The following is a 21,585-nucleotide window of genomic DNA, read 5'->3' as shown; positions in this document are numbered from 1 at the left end:
TGGAAGTTGTTAACACATATGGATAATTTTTTCTCTATTTAGTTCTGAACATACTTATCATACTCACCATTTTTTATAATAGTATTACAGAATATATTCATAGCTTTAAGATACCCTTTCCTTTCAAATGTAACTCGAATTTGCTAGTGTAAATATTTTGGCATATGGGAAAAAGCATTTTTTGACAAACGGATGACATTTAAACTATTTTATTGAGATGACATGAGCCCAGAAGGCAGGCTGGAATTTACAAATATGATTTGATTTATATTTTGCTTTGTAAACGAGGACCAATAGAACTACTAATTAGAACCATGACTCAAAGCTGGAAAGAGTACTTACTGATTCAGATCATGGAGCAGCCATAACGATCAAAAGCAAACATCCATCTCCCTTTTCATCCAGAGTTCAGAGGGTTAAGGGCTATTTGTCTTAAATCCTTGGCATTAGCTCCATCTTTAATGGAGACAATTACCATCTCTTGTCTGTTCATTGTTAGTATGTAGTATGTTAATTAGAAAAACCATTCCACTAACAGCGTGTTTCTTTCCTTTTCTCATCCTTTTGGACGTATTAGTATTGTCACACTGACGATAATGCCTAAAGCCCCCAGGACATGTGCTTATTCCTACTCTATCTTCACTAAGAACATCTCTAGTATGGGCTAGTACAGCATATAATGACATGACCCAGTCACTGTTTTTATGTAGATATGTCACATAATGAAAAACTGATGAATATACATTCATAGAAATATCCCTTCTTTCTCTACATTTTTGAGGGTAAAAAAAAAATAACCTCTAGAGACACACAGCTATAGCTTAGTCATAAAGCTCAACTTTAATTTAGGACAGCATGTCTTTAAAAGTTAATTTTTGGGAGTCGGGCGGTGGCGCAGCAGGTTAAACGCACGTGGCGCAAATCGCCAGGACCTGCGTAAGGATCCCAGTTCGAGCCCCCAGCTCCCCACCTGCAGAGGAGTCGCTTCACAAGTGGTGAAGCAGGTCTGCAGGTGTCTGTCTTTCTCTCCTCCTCTCTGTCTTCCCCTCCTCTCTCCATTTCTCTCTGTCCTATCCAACAACAACAACATTAATAACCACAACAATGTTAAACAACAAGGGCAACAAAAAGGAAAATAAATAAATAAATAAATAAAAACTTAATTTAAAAAAAAAGATTTTAAAAAGTTATTTTTTATCACTGTTAGGTAGTTTACCAGAAATGCATAAAAATGTCGTAGAATCATCAGAGATGTTTAAATATTTACCTACAAACTTAGTCACCTTAGAATTATTTAAACAGTGAAAAATGGAAAACAGCAAAAAATTCCAATAGTTGAAGAATGATAAATAATTTAAAGTACAGGGGAATATTATTCCACCTTTAAAAATCACGTATATATGTGTGTGTGTGTGTGTGTGTGTGTATGTGTGTGTGTGTGTGTGTTTAACTGCCATTTGCAGATACCTACAGCCACAGGAATGAAATCAGGTTACAAGTCAACACAGAGAGGGGAGGTCTATGTTTCAAAGAAAAAATACATACATAAAAAGATATTACACATACCTAAAAGTACTCACATACATAAAAATATATTGAAAATAACAAGGCTGAAAACCCTAACATGTTACCAAATTTTATTTCTCTTTCTTGATTGGGATGATGAGTGGTCTTAATTCTCTTTGGTGTACCTGTTTTGTACTTGTTTTTCAGATTTATTTATTTACGAGAGAGTGAGGCAGAAAGAGAACCAGAGCATCACTCTGGCACATGCATTGCCAGGGATCGAACTTGGAACCTCCTGCTTGAGAATCAACACCTTATTTACTGTGTCACCTCCTGGACCATATATGTGCTTACTTTTTAAAGTTGTCTCCAGTGATAATATATTGGTTTTATAATTAAAGGATCATAAATTTATTTTCTAAAGAAAATGTACAGATGGGAGTCTTTTTTAAAAAAGACACTTTATTGAGAGAAATAATGATTTATAAGAGAGCCTTTGTCACACAAATACCATCTCTTATCTCCCAGTGATATGCTGTGTGCACCACCCCCACCAACAACTGAAATCTTCCTTCACTTTTGTGCTCTGGGTCCTCCCACCATGTTGTCTCAAGCTCCTCCAGCCTCCCTCCTTCAGAATCCTTGGTTCTGCAGCAGTAGAGCACGACTATTGTGCAGGCTATAGTCTAAGTTTCACACCTTTTCTTGTTTCCTGAGTTCCACCTATGTGTGAGGTCATCGGCATGCTCCCTTCTTCTGGTTAACCTCACACAACATGATCTTCAGGCTCTAAAGTCTTTTCTTCTAATCATTCCATGTGTCTACTGAATACATTTAATCTGCCAAGGATCAAGAAAGGATGCATAACTGTAATACAGGAACTCTACCTTTAAGATACTTCTGGAGTTATTAGGAAATGGAAAATGGCATGCATGCTGGGTATAGAAATATGTGTGGAGTATATTTTTAAGGTCACCCATGTTCTAGATGCTGTGTTAGTGTCTTTTAATCCTGGTCACAGTTCTGTGAGACTGTTTTCACCCTCCTTGTACTTTAGAATGCAAGAGTGGAAACTGTTGCCCCAGATATTGCCTGCACTGGCTAGCTGTTAAATATCAGTCATTCACACTGCTCTGTGGCTTCTTGGGGTGAGAAACTGGAGCAGGGAAATGTATCTACTGGTGCAACTAGAATAAATAGTACATTAAATGGAGAGATTGATCAACTTTGATACGTTTGATGGCCCCTCCAGCCCTGTCTCTACCCACACAGGATTAGCTTAGCTAACAGTTTACTTTATTGTCACCTGAAAGTCAGATTGATGGGAAATGAGTGTGTGTGTGTGTGTGTGTGTGTGTGTGTGGGTGTCCATTCACACATGCAAGGGATTGTGTGTACAGCTTCTCCATAGTACCAATGGAGTCACTGTGGGGCCATGTTGAATCATTTACCCATTTATTCATTCAGTATGTACCTTCCACCTACCTACCTACCTACTACCTTGTGGATAGCAGAAGTAGGCTTGTCAGTGAAGATGCACTGTACGTAAGAGAAAATCATCTCCTAAATGTTAACAATGAGGACTAGCTTGTGGAAAATTAGTAAAATGTGTGTGAGATTGCTGTCACAAAAGAGCACATGTGGGCTGAGAGCCCACCCAGAACACACCCCTCGACTTCCCTCCTGTAAAACCAGCTAGAATGTAAGCTCACTGATTCCAGCAGCTCACTGTGTCCCTCCTCACCCACACCCCATCTGTGGGGCTCTGTTTCCCCTCACAGCAGAAGCTCAGAGTGCGTGAAACTGCTGATGTGGAGGCAGTTGGGCATCAGAGAAGGTCAGCACTTAAATGTACGTAGTCAAGTTCAGAATTTCCCACTTGCCCTTCCTCTTAAAGTATTTCCCATCTTCCCACATCATCTGAAGACAAAAAAGCACTTAAGAAAGGTATTGGAGAGTCAAAAGAGCAATTGTTCCTTTTCCTTCTTAGTCTCAGAATAGTCCAAAGCTAGGAACACGGAAACACTATAGTTATTCACTCTGCTGTATCAGAATTGAGTCCATAAATACTTTCCATAAACCAATGTCACATGCCACCTCGCTCCCCAGTTAAGTAGCATACTGTCTGGGGACAGCTGAGGTACCATCCACTGAAGGTAGTTCCAATGAATTGGAAAACATTCACATGATGAAATATCGTGTAGTCATTGAGGATGTGAGCATTGTGCATCAAAGTGCCATTTTCCACTGCTACATATTCGCATTTGGTGATTTCATTTTGCCTACACCAGGTTCACTTTGTTTTAGGATCTCCCTCTCTCCCCCAGCACTACCTCTCAACACTTCCCATTGACTACCACTCAGCTCCATTAACTTCCTTTTTCTTCCTAGGATGCCAATCCCATTTCACCCTGACATCTTTATTCTATTTTTTCCTACCCCCATGTCTCTATGGCCAAGTCTTCCTTGCCATCCAAATGGCAATTCTTGCCATCCTTGTATTCAACAACAACAAAAATAGTTCTGAAATAAGTCATGCCTTGTCTCACCAAGACGTACTACTTAACCTAATTGCAACTTCAGCCTCTCCCAAAAGTAGAATTTTAACCTTTCAGGAGTTTCTTGATCAGCACTGAGGACAACCTGCACCCTTTAATAGCAGGTGGCTTTGCCTGAAGTAAGTTTCCTTTTGCTTAATGACCTTATCCCCTCTTTTCTGACTGTAAAAGCCTTCCATTTTGTACATACTCATACAGCACATTATTTACTTGCTAAATGGGATCCCGGTTCGAGCCCCAGGCCCCCCTCCTGCAGGGGGGTCGCTTCACAAGTGGTGAAGCAGGTCTGCAGGTGTCTTTCTCTCCCCCTCTCTGTCTTCCCCTCTCTCTACATTTCTCTCTGTCCTATCCAACAGTAGCTATAAAAATAACAAAAAATAAAAAAAGACAAGATGGCAGGCAGGAATTGTACAGACCATAGTTTTTCTGATCTCAGAGTTAATTTAAAGAAGACTCCCTTGTCAGTCTTTTGTTATTCTATATTTTGAGAAAGAAAGACACTAAAACACTGCTCCATCACCCATAAAATTCTCTTGGTTCTTTCCATGTTCCTCCCACATGGTACTGGGAATTGAATCCAGAGCTTCATGTATGGTAAGGTACATACTTTACCTTCAAGCCAACCCCCCAGTCTCCTGTTCATTCTTGGTTTCAGTGTTCTACTATATTTTTATTATATCACTTTCCACTATCTACTGTTTTCTTTATTGCTTGTCTTGCAGTAGAGCAGGTGCAATGCCTGTCTCTATATTGTTTTGCTCCTAGTCCCTTTGAGAATGGTTGACACATAGCAATCACTTCACAAACATCTGTTGCATAGTTAAATTTCGAGGTTGATTATATGCTCTTTGGGGGTAGGAGCCACACGAGTATCATCTGTGACTGATTCATCATACCTGGGAGAGTATCTTGAATTTCTGTTCTATGAATGAAAGAGCAAATAAAATTCATCCTGTGCTAAATGAGATTTTGTGCAACCTCAGTTCAAAATGGATTTTCCTATTTTCAAAGGCAACAAGAGTAGAACCTTTGTCTTCATGAATTTAACATTGGTGGCTATCTCTTTGCAAGTGACATGGCAGTTCATGACATGAAATAATTTGCAATTTTGCTGAGCAATTAATTTGAATCCTAGAGGCTGGTGAACAGCAAAGGGCTTCTGGAAGACTAGATATGCCTAGAAACCGGTGTGTGGACTGGGATGTGTGCAGTTGGTGGATGGGATGTAACCTGTGACCTTGTATGTGTGTGGAAAATGTTTTCTCCTGCCAGAAAAATTGATGAATGGTGCCTGAAAGGAAAACAACTTCTAGAATGATGAGGTAAGTGCAGGAGACTAAAAACATATTACTTCTTAGCCAGAAAACAGACCTTTTGGATAGAGTGAAACATTAAATTCATTGGTGACTAGGATCTTTGATATAAACATGCCAGCCATATGTTCTTTATGAAAATTAGAAAAAGCAAAATTTGTGAAATGGATTTAGAAAGTGTTCCAACCAGGACAGAAGCTGATCATCAAGTGAGACCTGGATTATTTAGAGCTAATTATTGCTGTTTTTATGAAACCTGCCTTATGTGAGGAAGAGTGATCTATGAGGATGGCATTTTTGAATTTGGGGATTTTCATGAGTTTCAGGGACTCTCCCTCCTGACTTAAAGAATCTATTGTTCTCTTAATGAGCTCACAGGGAGCTGGCATCTTTACAAACAAGAGGGGGAGATTAACCTATGAAAAAGAATTAAATAGGATATCAACAGTGGCAGAATTTCAAGGTGGAGGACATGCTGTCCTGTTGTTGAAGTAACCATTTCTTTGCTTTTTGTCACCTCCACCCCAACAGTTCACTCTCATCATCTGCTGTGTGCTGCTGATTCCTTCTCAATTCTCCTGGCAGCCATTTTCCCCAGGAAATGTTGTACCATTAACAAAATGTCTTATGGTTTAATATCCTCTCTGAAAGTTCAGTAAATGACATAGACAATGTCTAACTATTAGCCTGCGCAGTATGACCAGTGTCAACATTGTGAGATTTTGCATAATTGCGTGGACAGAATCAGCTGTACTTAAATACCATCGGACTAATTTACTCTGGATCAGTGGGCACACTGATAACAATCAGAAGATTGTGGCATTGACAGAGCCCCCTTCCAGGGGCAAATCTGCTGCATCTAAATGATCAAAAGCAGCTGTATAATATCTGATGTATTAACTGGTGTGCTTCATTCATGGCAGTCCCTTGTACCCTTATGCCTCTCCTTGGTTCAGCCAGGGAAAGGTGTATGACTGGCTAATACATCAACAGTATTCTCCCTCTTTGCATCACCTGACCTAAACTTAGAGAACAAATGGGTGACTCTCAACTTGGGCATTTTCTAAAACTGAAAGCCAAGAATCAAATTGTTAGATCTGGGAAGAATATACTAGTAAGCCATTGGTTAAAATGATGATCTCTGGGAAATAACTAAAGGTTGTCCAGATTGAGAGATAGGAAGGACAACAGGAGTCAGAATAGTCATTGTCCCTGGGAGGATATTTCTAATGAAGTCGTGCCTATCTGTTCATTTTTCACAAGCCAGTTGTCTATATGAGCAGACACTTACATGAAAAGAAAGTATACTTCTGCCAGTCAGACCTGGTATGGTAGGAACTATAGCAGTGCCTCAATAGTATCCATGTCCTAGTCAATGGAATTTGTGACTAATCACCTTACATGGCACAGTGACCAAGCAGATATAAGGAAGGATCTTGAGATGGGCTCATGTCTTCCCCTTTGGGGAAGAAGTCAGAGAGTTGAGACTCTGCATCGGACCCTTACTCTACCCCTCTGCCACATTGGAAATCTTTAGAGGAGTGTAAGATGGGATGACAGAACCTCATATGTTTTTTTTGGGAATCAGAGAGTGGAAAGGAATTTTGCCTTGTGCTTCCCTGGTATGACCCAAGAAAGCACAAGACCTTGGGTTGTCTACTCTGTCTGAACTGCATTTGTTCATTCATTCATTCATTCCATTCATTCCATTCAGCATGAGTTTTCTGCCCACCTGGTGGCAGACACTACATTCAGCACTTGGAATATCCTGCTTTCCTGGTCTGAAAGTATAGGGTCTGATATTGTCCAGTTAACCTTTGTCTATTAAAGCAACCTGCCCTATGAAGTCTATGATAGCTCCATCTTCTGGTATTCAGCAAAATCTTGGCACCATGTTTAGCTCATCTTTCTCTTATGCCCTGGATCTAGACCAACAGGAGAAATCTGTTGGCTCTCCCTTCAGAATCTATCCAGAATTGAAATGCTTCTCTCCTCCTCCAGTGTTACTGAAATAGCTCTTAACGGTCGCCTTGCTCCAACCACTCTCCTGGAGTGTGTGCTCAACATAACAACCAGCGTGGTCCCTTTACCATCCAAGTCAGGCCAGGGAACTCTGCTCCTTAAGTCTCCCTGAATTACCCATTCATTGTGCTCAGTAAAATCCCAGCCCAGTCAACCTTTGTCTTTCTGAATGTGTCTCCTCCTTTTCTCATTCTTGGCCTGGCTGCCCATCTGATGAACTTCCCCACCTCTCTCAGGTCCCTTGCTCTGATGTCACCTTCTTGTGAGCTCTATTGTGACAAGCCTGTTTACAATTTCAAACTGCCACACTGTACTCCCAGTCCTTCTTACCCTGCCCAGCTGGTTTCATAGTACATATTACCTAACTTGACCAATCTAGCTAATGTAGAAAATGGAAGAATCAGAAATGTCTATAACATTTAAAATGTCTGTAACATCCAAACACAGGATCTTTTTTTTTTTTTTTTTTGCCTCTGGGGTTATTGCTGGGACTCTGGGACTCGGTGGCAGCACTGCGAATCCACTGCTCCTGGAGGCTATTTTCCTCCCATTTTTGTTGCCCTTGTTGCTCTTGTTGTTGTTATTATTGTTACTGATGCCTGTTATTGGATAGGAGAGAGAGAAATGGAGAGAGGAAGGGAAGACAGAGAGGGGGAGAGAAAGATAGACACCTTCAGACCTGCTTCACTGCCTGTGAAGCAACCCCTGTGCAGATGGGGAGCTGGGGGCTCGAACCGGGATCCTTACGCTGGCCTTTGCGCCACCTGCACTTACCTGCTGTGCTACCGCCCAACCCCCAGATCATTTTTGTTTTACTAAAGAATCAGGCTACGGTGTGCTAGAGGTCGTGTAGTTAGAGTATAGTTATAGACTACCTGTGGACATTATATATAGATTATTCAGATAGAGTGTAGGGTATAAATAACATGGGTGTCCGATAGACTATAGGTAGAGTCACTGTAGATATAGGATGTCTCGAATATAGAAGATGGTTTGGTTTAAGTAACACTGTTTTTTATCATATTTTCCCTACACCATTTACTCAAGGAAGCTTCGATTATGAAATATCCCCCAAATAGATCACAAATCTGTCCCTCCTGTGCTCTGCATTTGGGCTATCACTTCATACTTGAACTCTGACAATGATCTGAGGACTGTTTGCTTCCTCCTTGAGTCTTTCCTTCAGCCACAGACCATATTGCTTCCAGGGTAACATTTTGAGGTGAAAATATGCTTATTGGGGGCTGGGCAGTAGCACAGTGGGTTGAGCTCACATGGTGCAAAGCGCAGGGACTGGCTCAAGTATCCCGGTTCTAGTCCCCAGATCCCCACCTGCAGGGGGGTCACTTCACAGGTGATGAAGCAGGTCTGCAGGTGTCTATCTTTCTCTCCCCCTTGCTGTCTTTCCTTCCTCTCTCGATTTCTCTCTGTTCTGTCCAATGGCAATAACAGAAATGATAATAACAATAATAACAATAAGGGCAACAAGGGCAGCAAAAATGGAAAAAATGGCCTCCAGGAGCAGTGGATTTATAGTGTATATGTATATATGTTTATACATCTCCTGGATTAAATTGTACTTAATTTCACACTTGAGATAGATAGAGTGAAACCCAGAGCACCACTCTTTACATGCAGCACCAGGAACTGAACTGGCAGTCTTAGATATGCAAATCCAGTGCTCTGTCAGCTGAGCTATTTCCCCAGCTGCTAAATGTCCCTATTTAAAATCCAGTAGCAGTTTTCCAGTAGCCACAGAATGAAGGGCATATTCCTTTGCTACTTTGCATAATTTTCAAGACCCTTGAAGTAAGATTTTTCTTTCTTTTTTGATAGACTAGTGTTCTCATGCACTCATGGTTTCATCATTTCAAGTTAATTTTTCATTCATGTAGAGACTGAGAGACCACAGAGCACCAGGGCTTCCTCCGTTGCCATAGTAACCCCTATGTGAGCCAGGCTCTAACCTGGGCCCTCCACATGGTAGTGGAGGCACTTTACTCTGTGAGTCATCCCTGCCTTTTTTTTTTAAGTTTATTCTTCTGCTACCTTATAATCTGTAGTCTCTACACCACCTTTATGAAGTCTGACTTACTAGACACACCTTATTTTTAAGTCCTCTATAATTTCAAACATTGGGTTCCATACAACTACAATAATTTGCATCTGCACCGGAAATAAAAATGGCCATGTCTTCTGGGCCAGTTCAGTTACCAGTGTCAAGCTGGGATTGTGATAATGGAAGAAGGACAAAGATCACTGCCCCTCTGGGCCAGCAGCAAGTAAAAGGGGAGCACTTTTGGGCAGGATACAAGAGGACAACAAAGCTTGGGGTGAGGGTTTGTGAGACACGGTTTTATCAGGCATGGCTCTGAACAAAAGTCAAGGTAGGGAAACAATAACTAAGTGAAGTCTAGATGACAACACTACTGAGGAGTGAACTCCATGGTCAAGAGAAATGACATGTTATTTCCCAGAAGTTGAAGCTGGAGAAGCAAGTGGGAGACAGAGCAAGGCCTTCTCTGAATTCTCCAACAACAGGGAAAGTTTATACTTCACCATTGCTGAAGCCTCATGGTGTCTGACTGATGGGTATTGCAGCAGATATCCATGAGCAGAAATTCTCACTCTGGGATGCTTTCAGAGTGTTTTGCTGAGATAACCTCTCTTTTGTTCTTGCTACTGTTTGCTTTTGTGTGTGCTTGCCTATAAATTTATTGGCCATTAGCTCAAAGCATTGTAAATATTTTATTTACATATTTCTCTATCCTGCTAGAATATGCATTTCTAGAGTGCAAGACTCTATCTTATTTTAATCTTCTTACTTTTAATACACAGCACAGCTTATTGACATTCAACCGGCATTTGAACAAATGTTTATTGAATGAATTATTAAGTGAAAACACAAGTGCTCATTTAGAATGCACGGAAACGGAAAGCAGGCTCTTTTAGTTGTTTTGGTTTAGTGTTGTGATATACCATCAAATCTTGTTCATTGTCAAGCCCTGAAAGTGAGTATTTGACCTCTAGTTCTCAATTAGCTATCATCTTCAGGGGAAAGAAAATCTGCAATTAGTATGTAACATAACTTGTCCGGGGGGTGGGGGCTGGATGAAATTCATATAAGAAACTGAGTTGTCCAGCTTATGAAGGAATCTTATTGAGGAGTCATCACGCTTTTTCTAAAAAAGTCCAAATAGTAAAGTATTTTAGGTTTTGAGGTCATGGTCTTTGTTGTGAGCTACTTAACCCTGTCTGTAGAGTATGAAAGAAAGCATAGAAAATGTATGTGAATGGGTACAGTCCCATTCCCATGAAACTTTGAGTATAAAAAGAGGCAGCATGCCAGATTTAGGGGTTGCAATTTGTCCACTCAGATATAATCAGTTCTCCCAATATTTCATTTTTCATAAAGAACTGGAGAGATCCAGAGCCCCATCTCACTAGGGAAAGATAGAAACAGGCTTGGGGTATGGCTCAATCTGCCAACATCCATGTCTAGTAGAGAAGCAATTATAGAAGCCAGAACTCCCATCTTATGCACCCCATAGAGAATTCTGGTCCATACTTCCAGTGGGGGAGAAGTGATAGGAGGCAGATGATCAGAGGGCTCAGAACTCCAACTCCATCAAGATCCATAGAGAGAAGAGGAAATAGGGAGGGGCACTTGAATGCAGTCATAGGTGTATATGTGACTTGGAAAAGAAGAGAAGATGGGGCCGTAGGAAAAAAATAAGTAGATAGATAAAAATATAGATAGATAGCTGTAGAAATAATAGTAAGCCCATTATCTGCAGCCTTAGGACAACTGCTGTAGCTTCCAGTGGAGATAATGGAGATAAAGAACTCTGCTGGTGGAACGGTGCAGAGCTGTACCCCTGTTATCTTGTAATTTTATAAATCAGTATTAAATAACTAATACAATCTTTTAAAGAATTAAATAAAATCAGGAAAAAATGGAGAGCTTATTATATACCCTGAATTAGTTATATAAGACTGGTTATCTCATTTATTTTTCATAACAATCTGTAAAATCTATATAAGTATTCCATCTGATGAGTGAATACAGTTCATAACAGTGGAGTTGCTGGAAATCTCAACTTCAGTCAGACCCAGGTGACTACAAAACTCACTGTTTCTTGACTTGAACACACTATCTCTACATCACTGTAATGACCTTTTGTTATGAAGTTTGTTCATGGTAACAAGTTCAATGTTGTCTTTTCTCTGTCACAAGGGGCATGATATTCTGTGTTAATCACAGAAATCACATGTATCTGTTTTATTTTATTGCTTTTTAAAAAATCTTCTTTATCACCTGGGTTATCACTGGGGCTCAGTTGCTCCCACCAACTATTTTTCCTCTCTCTCTTTCTCTCTCTCTCCCCTTTCCTCCCCCTTTCTCCTTTATTTTTGTTTTATTTGATAGGACAGAAAAATTGAGAGGGAAGGGAAAAATAGATGATAGATAGATAGATAGATGATAGATAGATAGGTAGATAGATTGATAGACAGACAGACAGACAGACAGACAGATAGATAGAAAGAACTGCACACTACTTCACTGCTTATGAAGCCTCCCTATTGCAGGGGTTTGAAACTGGGTCCTTGCTCCTGGTAACGTGTACATAACCAGGTACACTGCTGCCTGACCCCTGCAAGTTCTTAAATACAGTGTGAGCTATGAAATTCAGTATTTCCAGGAAATAGTATGTAGACTATAGGGCCCTGCAGAGGGGTGTGTGTGTGTATGTGTGTGTGTGTGTGTGTGTTTTTCTGTGTTTCTGATAAGGGCTTAGTCAATTTTCAAGAATAAATAAAGCAGACTGAGTAGTCCAGAGTAGTTGTAGTTCTCACTTACTCTCTGTGCTCAGCTCAGTTCAGCAATGGCCTTGCTTTTCCTACTTTCCTCAGTAGAGAGCCAGGGTGAAGGAGCCCTCAGTCACTGAGATGTCACACACCTATGGCAGCGGAATGGAAAGAAGGCAGACAATGCCCAGATTCAGTACGCATCACCTCTAGTCATTCTTCATGGGGTAAAGTAACACAGATGTCTTTTCTTCTTCTTTTTAAATTTTTCTTTGTTAGTGATTTAATAGTGATTAAAAAGATGTTCTTTTTTCCTTTGAGGAGACATGCAGCCCACCATGTACCCAGCATAAAGAAATAATAATAAGTAAATATGACTGGTAGCTACCAAGACATGATAGAAAAATTAAGATTTTTGCTAAGTTGATTAAGTGTCAAGAGTTTTTTTTTTTTTAATTTGAAATCATGCCAATGAGTGTGGGAGAAAGCAGAGGTCCCAACGCCTTCAGAATATACTAATGTTAACATCACCTTATGTATTAATTACCAGAAAAAAAAAACAACCATTCTTTTCTGGCTCAAGCACTCCATTGTATATTTGGATGGTGACTAACTACCTTCTCCAGATATTTTGGCATCAGGAAGTGGAGGCACGCTGTAAAGTATTGGGCATTATTTAATAGCTTATACAGTTGTCAAATCAAGGTTCCAAGAAATTTAGCAATGTTAAGAAGTGGTGTTTACATGACAGTGTGGTTCTTCATGGAAAAGCAGCAGTAGGAAATACAGCTAATTTGGGAACTAATGGAAAATAGGACATTAAATATGAGTAAATTGGCTGTGTTTGATACAAAGACAATGTCTGTCCTCAGTGATGCCTCCCTAGACAATTGTCACTGCCCAAACTGGGTACTTTGGTCTGTGCACAGTGTACCTGATGCTATATCTCTATAAACCAAAGGACAGGAGTCATAACTGGAGGATAATCTGCAAGGGCTCCAAATCTACAGCCAGTTTTCATTGAAACCACTGTTCTGGCTTTTACAGTCCCTTAATATCAAGACACTTGTGATTACAGCGGGTCCACCTGAATGGATAATCCAGATTCAGCTCTCCTAATCAGGGCCAACATACCATAGCTCAGATTCTAGGGACTAAGACCTTGACATCTCTGGGGAATCATTACCAAATGGAGCTGCTGCACCTCTGTAAAGCTCAGCTTTATGCTTCTGTAACTAAAGAAACACAGAAGCAGAGAGAAGGGCAGTATTTTTTAGGAGCAAGGGACTTCAGTCTACATTAGAGACATGGATTCTGAGAGTTGTTGGACCACCAGCCATCCATGACTCTTTGAGGAGAGACTACACTAAGCAAATGCTAAGCTATCACCTAACAGAAAGACAGCTCTTGTTTTGTTTAATCACTTGGGGAAACACATTTCAAGTACTAGTATTTCAACAGAGAGCTAGATTTTCTACTCTTGTAATTTTTGTGGAAAGGATTCAAAACTTATGGCCAACAAGCACTGATAGTTTTCCAACATTATTGGTGACACAGTCAAGCCAAGAGTTATGTTAAGGTATTTAATGGGACCAAATGTCCCGCCACTTATGAGTTTGTCCTGTGCAGTCCACCTACTGGCCTACCTTGACTTTGCTCTAAACGTGATTTCTAAACTGTATTTCCTTAGAACCACAACCTGCCTGTGAAACAGAAATTGGCAGGTTTATGTTTCCTAAGAAAAGTTGTTCCCAAGGCTTAGCAGTCAGTTCTCACCTCCAACCTTTCCAAAGGGAACCCAAAAGCAATGTGAAGGTGTGAAAATAATACAAGAAAAACAATCCAAGAGAATCCCGAGAAGTGAAAAGTATTTTCCGACTCTCTTAACACATCATATGTGGATTGGATGACGTGACATTAATGCTGCCTAAACAGGGACTCAGGCCCCGGTTCAACTCATATTGAAATTCAGAGTCATATTTCCTGTGCTGAGATAGCTGCTGAGTGTTTGGAAGGTATACATTTTGGGAAAACATGATCTCAGACCTATTTCCCCAACCATTTATTTTTCCCTTCCAAAAACCATAGTAATAACCTTTTCTAACGACAGAAAATCTGCATTCTTGCCAAAAAAAATTGCAGCAGCATATGCTAATTCAGTGCTATAGTAACTTCCTAACTTGGTAAACTGCCTTGAAGATGAAGTCAGCCCTGAAACAGGGTTCCAATTTGACCCTCTGAGCAAAGTCAGACCAGAAAGATGAGTGTCACTGCCTTGGTCAAAGGCAGGACTCCACCTTTTTGCCAAGGAGAGGCAATATGCTTTTGATATGGACACATTCTGATCGTGGCACTTAGACTTGGTGGCTGGGCCATTGAGATTTGGGAACATTATTGTGTTTGGAAGATGTTGTTGTAGGATTATCTTTCCTGGATTTTGGAAAGCAAAAATCATTTAACTATTGTTTGAATTAGGCTAACCCAGTCTGGACTTCCCATTTTCTTGATGCATATACACATAGCCCTGCATACTATGGGATACAGGTACAGAGAAGAGTAATGCCCATTTGGTGACTCTCAAGGAGGCTAGACTAGAACCCAGGAAAAAAAAAAAGTGAAGCAAGATGTGAACATTAATAGGTGCTACTGCAGGGTGGTGCTCACTACAGTGTCTGTTAAGTGCAGATGCTGGTAGAAGGTTTAGCTTCTGTAATTGCTTCTCCACTGGACATGGGTGTTGTCAAATCAATCCATACCCCCAGCCTGTTTCTATCTTTTCCTAGTGGAGTAGGGTTCTGGAGAGGTGAGGTTCTGGGGCACATTGGGGAGGTCATCTATTCAGGGAGGTCAGGATGGCATCATGGTAGCATCTGTAACTTGGTGACTGAAAGGCAGAATGATATAAAGGAAATTGTTCAATAAACAGGCACCCAAATGTGGGAATAAGGTAAATGAAACAAGGGGTCTTTGTCAGGGCAAAAGCTAAGAAATCTTTTTTAGGTATATTCCATGTGGCTCATGACTTCAGCAATTTTTGACTGCCTGATAGCTAGCATGTTGGTGGACTAAAAGTATTGTCTGGGAAGATGGTGCCAGAGTTGAGAACAGGACTAAAAATTTGCTTGACCTTGGGTTCAGTGAGATCCAGTAACTTGCCAAGTTCCTACAATAAAAGAATTGTGATGGACTGAAATCCCCAAAATCTTTCCATTGGTTTATGCACATATAGGTAATATTACCAAATAATGTCAGTATTTCTTCCAATCTAGTTGCTTCATGCTTTAAAACAGCATCATTGCTCTTGTTTTTAAATCTTGCCTATCAAGAAGCAAAACATCTTTAGAGACTTTTATGGTCTGTCTCTTGGAGTTGCTTGAGTTTCTCTCCTCACCATAAGGTAATGGGTTTTATAGAAGAGTTAATGAAATCTTTCCATCCTTCTCTCTTGACTGTTTTAAATTAAGCCTTATGTCATTAACACATCTCTTGCTATGCGTGTATGTATTTATGTGTGTCTATCTATATGTATGTGTAATTCAGAATTTCTTGTGAGTTCTGATTGGCTAGACCAGATGGAGTGATTTCTGAACTAGAATTGAAAATCAAAATTTCAAGTCCTTTTTTTTTAAATTTTAATTTATTTATAAAAAGGAAACACTGACAAAACCATAGGATAAAGGGGTACAACTCCGCACAGTTCCCACCACCAGAACTCCATATCCCCTCCCCTCCCCTGTTAGCTTTCCTATTCTTTATCCCCCGTGGAGTATGGACCCAAGGTCATTGTGGGATGCAGAAGGCTGAAGGTCTGGCTTCTGTAATTGCTTCCCACTGAACATGGCCATTGACAGGTCGATCTATACTCTCAGCCTGCCTCTCTCTTTCCCTAGTGGGGTGGGGTGCTTTTTAAAGAGGTGAAAGTTTAGACACCACAGTTCATGGAAAACTTAGCTTTAATTTTATGTGGGCTTGGGTTTATTTTCAATTCGTGCTTAATTATGGAATATTAGGGTCACCGGTTGCACTATACATGTTATTGCATGCATGTATTGCTCTTGACAAAGAGGGGACCATGGTTAAAGATGAACTTCTGAGTTTTGCAGCATAATGTCACTGCTGTTTTTATAGTCATAATAGAAGTAGAAGCTTCCCCAACAGTTCTTTTTCTGAGGAATCAAACACAGTCATCCAAAAAGATATGTTCATACCTATGTTCATAACAGCACAATTTGTAATAGCCAAAACTTGGAAACATCCTTGTTAGCCAACAACAAATGAATAAAGTTGTGATATATATTCACAATGGAATACAACTCAGCTAGTAAAAATGGTGAATTCACCTTCACCTCATCTTGGATGGAGCTTGAAGGAATCATATTACGTGAGATAAATCAGAAAGAGAATAATGAATATGGGATGATCTCACTTATGGGCAGAAGTTGTGAAATAAAAACAGAAAGTGGAAACACAAAGCAGAACTTTGTGCTTAGTATATTGCACTAACCTAAGCAGAACTTTGTGCTTAGTATATTGCACTAACCTAAGCAGAACTTTGTGCTTAGTATATTGCACTAACCTAATGGATTCTGGGGGCACAGTGAAGGGAAGACTTCAGGTCCTGGTGCAAGATGGTAGAGGAGGGTCTTGGCTGGCAGTGAGGGTGTTTTTCAAAAGCAGAAATTTTACACATGTACCAACAACTATATTTACTCTGAACCAATAACCTCACCAATAAAAATAAAAATAAAAAAACCCAGAAGTCCAAGATTCCTTTGCTTTTACTTTTACTAACCTATTTATTAAATAAAGTTAAAGTTCCCTTTGTAGGTGCATATTGGTGAGGGTTGGGAAGGAGAGCAGAAGAACAAATATTGAAGAGCAGCAGATGATGTTTGCAAGTGCTTGGTATGATCTCCCTCATCTATTCTATTCCTCAAGATAATATCACCTGTTAACAGAGGATAAAGGAATTTGTATAGAGAGTAGCCGAAGAGCAAATCTGTGTCTCTAGTACTTATGCCATTGCATTGCCACGCTAGACTATCTCTGAGCGAGGAAATCATTGTTCTGTGATTTATAGAACTTGATATACAATGCTTTTTTTTTTTAACTTTCCATCAAGGCCAGGCAAAGGATTCCATACAGCAGGACTGTATGATGATGATGAAAGTCATGTGGAAGACACTGTAGCATGTGATCTCATATATAGGAGTTGGATCTAGAAAGTCTTAGAGCTTGACTCTGGTCTGTTTTTTACTTGACTAAATTAATTAAACTGTCAACCTGTTTCTTAATCCATACAATGAGGATGGATAATACAGAGAGTCCCCGTTTTAATGGATTCTGGATTTGTTTATTCACTGAAATTATTATTTTTATTTTTTACTGATTTAATAACAATCAACAAGACTATAGGATAAGAGGGACACAATTCCCACTGAAACACTTTTAAACAATTTATGCCATTTTGATTACTATGTAATATCTGTACATGTTTAAAAACCCACATAAGTACACATGTGGGTTTGGAGATAAGTATACACCCATGAAATACATAAATCACCTCCCAAAATTTCCTCCTGTTACCTTTATTATCTGTTTTCTTGATAAGAACACTTAACATATATCTACTAGCATTATAAGTATACAATACAGTATTATAACATACAGGTGATATGCTGTATAGTAGACTCCCCCCCACAAACATACTTAGCCTGCATAACTGAAACTTTCTATCCTTCAGCTATCACTTTTCCCCTCCCCAGCCTCTGGCTGTCACCGTTTTACTCATTACTTCTGTGAGCTTCTTTGTCTCTAGTGAAGTCATACAGTTATTTGTCTTTTGTCTTACTGTGATCATGTTTTTTTTTCACTTAGCACAATGTTCTGTGGGTCAGTTCATCCTGTTGTAAATATCAGGATTTCAATCTTTATTATTATTATTATTATTATTATTTATCAAATAGAAAATTGACAAGACCACAGGATAAGAGGGGTACATTTCTAAAACAATGCCTACCCCCCAGAGCTCAATATCCAGTCCCCTCCCTTGATAGCTTCCCTATTCTTTATCCCTCTGGGAGTATGGACCCAGGATCAGGTGCAGAAGGTGGAAGGTCTGGCTTCTGTAGCTGCTTCTCTGATGAACATGGGTGTTAGCAATTCGATCCATACTCCCAGCCTGTTTCTCTCTTTCCCTGTTGGGCAGGCATCTGGGGAGGCAGGGCTCCAAGACACATGGTGGGGTCCTCTACCCAAGGAAGTTGGGTTGGCATCATGGTATCATCTGGAATCTGGTGGCTGAAAATGAGTTCAGATATAATGCAGAACATTTTTTGACTAACCACGAACCTAGAGGCATGAATATTGCATATGAAGATTTGGGGTCTCCGTTTTGGAAAAAGCTAGTAGGTCTATTTTAGGTATATTCCAGAGGGCCCATGACTTCACTACTTTTTGTCTGAGCCTGACATCTAATATGCAGGTAGACCCAGCTTATTGTCTGGGAAGATGGTGTCATGGTTGGAAAAAGGACTAGAAAGTTGGATCAGGGAAGAGAGTAGCTCTCAAATATGGGGAAAGTATATACATATTGTTAACTGTATACCCCATAGATTTGATCTGGGGCTCAATCTTATTGTAAGGCTGAATATACCCCTGTAAGGCTTCACCATGATTTCTTTTTCTATGCATCTGTCAGTGAATACCTCGATGCTTTGCCCATTTTAAAATTAGTTTGCTTTTGTTGTTGAGTTGTATGCATTCAACTCAGATACATGGTTTGAATTTTCCTCCTCTAGGTTGCCTTTTCACTTTGTTGCTTGTTTTAATGTTTAGATTTTTTAATTGTATTTATTTTTTTAATTGCCCCATGGCTGGAGCTCATTGCCGACACTGTGAATCCAGTACTAACCCATGGCTCCAGTAGACACCTCCAGACTGGCTTTATCACTCCTGAGACTTTCTCCCTGCAGGTGGGGTGCAGGGGCTCGAACCCAAGACCTTGCACTTGGTAATATGCATGCTTAACCAGGTGTCCCACCACATGGCCCTTTGTAGAAACTTTCTAGTGATGTAATCTTGTGTTATTTTTGCTTTTGTCTCCTATGCAGTGACATAAAAAAAAATTGCCAAGATCCATGTCAAGGAGCTTTTGCCCTGTTTTCTTCTAGGGATTCTCTAGTTCCCAGTCTTTTGTTCAAGTTTGATTCATTCTGATTTGACTTTTTTTGTGTGATGTAAAATGAGGAAAGATCCAATTTTAAACTTTTGTATGGGGCTGGGTGATGGCGCACCTGATTGAGTGCACATGTTGCAATACACAAAGACCCAGGTTCGAGTCCCCGGTCCCCACCTGTAGGGGAAAACTTCACAAGCGGTGAAAGCAGTGTTGCAGGTGTCTCTCTGTCTGTCTTCCTCTCTCTTCCCCTTTCCCTCTTGATTTCTGGCTGTCTCTGTCCAATAAATAAATAGAGATAATAAAAATTTAAAAAGAAAAAACTTTTGTATATGGATAGCCACTTTTACCGGCACCATTTAGTGAAGAGACTACACTTTCCCTATTGTGTGTCCTAGGCACCCTTGTCACCAATTAGCTGATCATATATGTGTAGGCTTACCTCTGTGTTCTCCATTCTGCTCTATCTATCTGGCTATTTATATCTTTCTCTAGCTTTATAATACCTATAAAAATCAGTATCATGTCTTCAGTTTTGCTCCTATTGCCTTGAATGCTTTAGGGTTGGGTTTTTTTGTTTTGTTTTGTTTTGTTTTTGAGAAATATGTCACTGGGATTTTGATAGATATTGCATTGACTCAGTAGATTATATTGGGTAATATGAATGCTTTTAACAACACTACATCTTTTAATCCCTCTTAAACAAAACAGTACCAATGTGTGTGTGTGTGTGTGTGTGTGTGTGTGTGTTACTTTTTTCAGTTCTGTTTAGTTTTTACTGAATAAATCTTTTATTTCTTTGATTAAAACTATACCTGAAATTTTAAATTATTTTTATGTGTATTATTCCAAATCAGTGATTGTAAGGTTTTAAGACCCCAAAGCTGCAAATTATACTAGTCACTCAGTGTTCCTGCTCACTCACAATTGAGAAATAACAAAGTAATACCCTGTCTTCTTGTTACAGTTTGATAGTATAACCAAGTGTCCATTTTGTAGTCTATTTAGGCAAGTTTTTCCCCACATTGTGGTGCTGTGTGTGATTTCACTGTTTAAAATGAACCTGAGCATAAATAGCATAATGCTATTTAGTGTTCATAAGAGCATGAAGGAAGTACTGTGCCTTCCGAAGAAAATTCTTGCACTAGATAAGTTTTATTCACGAGTGGGTTAAAGTGTAACGCCTGTGAGTTTATCATTAAGGAATCAGCAATATGGTTCACCCAGCAAAAGGAAGAGGAAATTATGCCTGTCGTCCATAAGGCCACTCCAGAAAGTGCTAAGATAATAATAACTACAGTGTGTGAGGAAGTAATGGAAAAGAGGGAAATGCAGACAAATTGGTGAATTCATGAGATGAATTTATATGTTTCTGTTAATGGTCAAGGGATAGTCTCTCATCAATAAATTATTCTTTTCAGTTGTAGAATTTTCTTTTAAAGGATGTATAAATCCAGAGACTGGGTGGTGGAGTACAATAGAGTACATGTTACAAAGCTTGAGGAGCCCACCTGCAGAGGGGAAGTTTTACACATGGTGAAGCAGTGCTGCAGGTGTGTCTCTGTCTCTAATAAATAAATCAAATATTTGTAAAGAATAAATAAATTAAATATTTTTAAATAATATATAGGCCATGACATCAGGTGAATTTATTGGAAGAATTATTCTCTGTCATGTGAAGGAAAGTCTTTGAGAAATATTGTAAGATGGGTAGATTTAGGAAAATGTCTGAGGGTAGGGTAGATAACATAATGGTTATGCAAAAGACTCTCATGCCTGAAGCTATGAAGTCCCAGGTTCAGTCCCCTGCACCACCATAAGTCAAAGCTGAGAAGTGCTCTGGTGAGTGAAGGAAAAAAAAAATAAAGAAAGAGAGAGAGAAGGAAAGAAAGGAGGAAAACATCTTGATCACTGTTCCAGAATGGGATGGTGATAAGACAGAGAAAGACCAGAAGTTGGAGGAGTCCTAATGGTTCGAGGGGGCAGGAAATTTCTGAATTCTTATGGGCTATAGTGTAGTTTGGGAGCAGAAGAAACAACCAGTAGGTGGACAGTAAGAATCTGAAAGGCCAAATTTACTTTCTTGCTTTGTCTTACAAGTGTGCTTCAGTGTCTTGTTGAGATTTGCAAGAAATTATTATATTGACATGTCTTAATCAATGAAAATGCCATCCATTTGGCTCCCAAGAACAGACGTAAT

The sequence above is a fragment of the Erinaceus europaeus genome, chromosome 6 (assembly GCF_950295315.1).
Source record: "Erinaceus europaeus chromosome 6, mEriEur2.1, whole genome shotgun sequence".
NCBI classification, from domain to species: Eukaryota; Metazoa; Chordata; class Mammalia; order Eulipotyphla; family Erinaceidae; genus Erinaceus; species Erinaceus europaeus.
Note: the sequence above shows the minus strand (reverse complement) of the source record.